The following is a 2,804-nucleotide window of genomic DNA, read 5'->3' on the forward strand; positions in this document are numbered from 1 at the left end:
TCTCTCTCTCTCTCTCTCTCTCTCTCTCTCTCTCTCTCTCTCTCTCTCTCTCTCTCTCTCTCTCTCTCTCTCTCATTATTAAGGCTTTCCCCAAACATCTCGCGGTTTAGGGCAGTGGACTGATATTCATGGTGATTGTGTATTCTGTGCAGGAAGTGAGGACAGCCCACTGGGGCAGGGGCTCTCACTGTGCAGTGCCTATGTGGCCTTTGCACCGGCAAACCTGCGGGGTGGGCATCTTGGGGCCTTTTTATCTGCTTGTGTGGTACAAGCCTGGCTGTCCCCATTCTCCCTGCCCAGTAGGAGATGACACTAGAGATCTTAGCATCCATAGCAAAGACTTTCCCATCCTCTCCCATTTCCAGCACTGGCACGGTCCTCAGCATGGCTGGAATTGCCGAGTCCAGACACTGGAGTTCACCCTTCCCAAGAGTAACCCTCTAGTTTCTAGTGATACATGAGGGCCCAATGCCCATCCATATGGACCAAGGGAGCGACTCTGAGGTCTGTGTCTGAAGGGGACTTTCTCTTGTGTGCTATTTTTCAGTTCTCAGGGAGAGCATCTTCAGAGGCACATCGATCTGCAGATTCCTGGACCTCGTGGAGCTCTGCCATGTAAACATCACACTTCTTGGCTTCTAACCATTCCCAGTTTAAGGGCAACCTCTTTTCATCTGCTGAGTTTGTTGCCATTCAGCCTTCTGCTTCCCCTTTCCATTATTTGATTGTTGCTAATGCCTCCCTGTTCCCACTGGCTGTGTGTGTTTGCATCGTTTCCCAACCTTCCACCATTACTTCAGTGGACTTGCATGACAGGGCAGATGCCGCTGTTCTGTCTGCTGGGCCACCTTCCATGCAGGCCTGGCTCCTCCCCTCAAGCTCTGCCATGGCTCTGCCTCTCCCTACCTCCCACCTGAGCAGCTCTGCAAGTCACACTCCTTTCAGCCTTGCTTCAGCTTGGCCCCTGCACTGCTGTGAGAACACTTCCACACTGTTGTGCTCCCAGGATGAGCCCAGCCCTCTCGTCACCCTCCTCACCACAGATCTGCGTATCACATGTGCCACTCGGCAGTGGTGGCCTGCGGGATCCTCTGGGCCCATAGTGCTCTTCCTCTTGGCAGAGTCTGTCTGCCTTTGTTCTGCCTTGTGTGCCTTTTCGGAGCTTGTTTACTGAGCCAGCTCTTATTTGGCCTTTGAAAGTCATCTCTGGTGCCACATCATCTCTGGTGCCATGTCACCCACAGGGGAGGTGTCTCTGAGCCCCTAAAAGAGGACAAAGGACAGGAGGCTAAAGTCTCCTTTTTTGTGTGCACACCGAGAATTTCAATTTTAACATTTATTTATTGGTTTAGCAGCAGTGGGCTTCAAGGATAAAGCCTCACACATGCAAGGCAAACACTCTACCTTGGAGCATCACTCCCAGTCCAGCTGAGACTTTTTTTTTTTTTCTTAAATTATAGGAAAATGCAGAGATAGAACATGATGCTATTTTGTTTGGACATAAAAAGAAAGACAGAGCCAGACATCTACAGAACTTAGAGGAGAGAGTAAGTTCACTCCTAACACCACCCCCTTAATGCAACCTTTTCTCCTAGCTCTACTCTTCTGTGTTGTTTTCCCTTTCCTTCTTTGGCTGTAGCAGTAACTGTGGGCATTTTTGCATGGTTTTACTCCCAGGGCACAAGTAATTCTGCATCCTGCTTGTTGTGGTTGTGCATAGGTTCTGTAGTTGTTCATATTAATCAGCATCCTCTTCAGAAGGGGGAGAGATTGAGCCTCAGAATTCAAGTGTTGTCCTCGACAAATTAAAGGCTGCTGGACAGAAAAAAAAAAAAAAAAAAGGCCTTGTGGGGGAGGGGGAGGGCTGAGTACACGTAAGACATTCCCTCAAACAATTCAGCAATTCAGTCTCATGACCACATAAGCACATTGAGAGGCTGGAGGTGGGGAGCACAGGAACTCTACTGGCTGAGGAAGGGAGGTGTCAGGAGCCAAGCCCCTGAACCTGGATGCAGGAGTCTCATTAGCTTATGAACTGAACTAAGCAGGCAGTCTGAGGAAACAATGACAACAAAGCAAAGTGTAAAACCACAGACTGTGTCCGGCTTTGGAATCTGAAGAATGACCAAAAGGAATTAAAATAGAGTAGCAAATGAGACCATGTGGACATCAAGACAGGGAAGGAACAATTAAAATTTATTAAGACACAAGAAACTGAGGGCCTGTCCCTTAGCTCAATTCTTTAAGTGGCTGCTTCAACAAAGCAGTTAGGCTCAGGTTGCTGTGGTTCAATCCCCACAACTCAAGCCAGCCAAACCTGCCCTGAAGGCATTCGGAGAAAAAAAAAAAAAGACACAAGAAACTCTAGGCTACTAACAGGCAAAGGGGACTTGGCCAGTGAGTTACTCAAGGCAAAAGGGGCCAACTGAGGAATCCCCTCTTCAGGAGGCAACAGTGCGTGCCTGGCTCCAGCTTTGTCCCAAGACAGGAGCATGGAAAAAAGTAACAAAGCGGCATGCTCTGCTGATGCTTGAGGGCTCTGCACAAGGGGTTAGTCCTCCTATGCTATTCGAAATCTTCAAAAGCAGTTTAGGGAAAAAAGGATTAGGAATGTAAGCTGCTGTTTACAAATTAATTAATTACGAATGTAAGCGGCTGTTTACAAATTAAACACGTTTGAGAAAAGTTTTAAGAAACCATGAAATCGGGCTGGAGAGATGGCTCAGTGGTCTAAAGCACCTACTTAGAACAAGCTTAGCAAAAGCATCAGGGACCGCGGTTCAATCCCCCAGCACCACATGCCA

This window comes from Octodon degus, unplaced genomic scaffold, assembly GCF_000260255.1.
Source record: "Octodon degus isolate 3935 unplaced genomic scaffold, OctDeg1.0 scaffold00145, whole genome shotgun sequence".
Lineage (NCBI taxonomy): Eukaryota > Metazoa > Chordata > Mammalia > Rodentia > Octodontidae > Octodon > Octodon degus.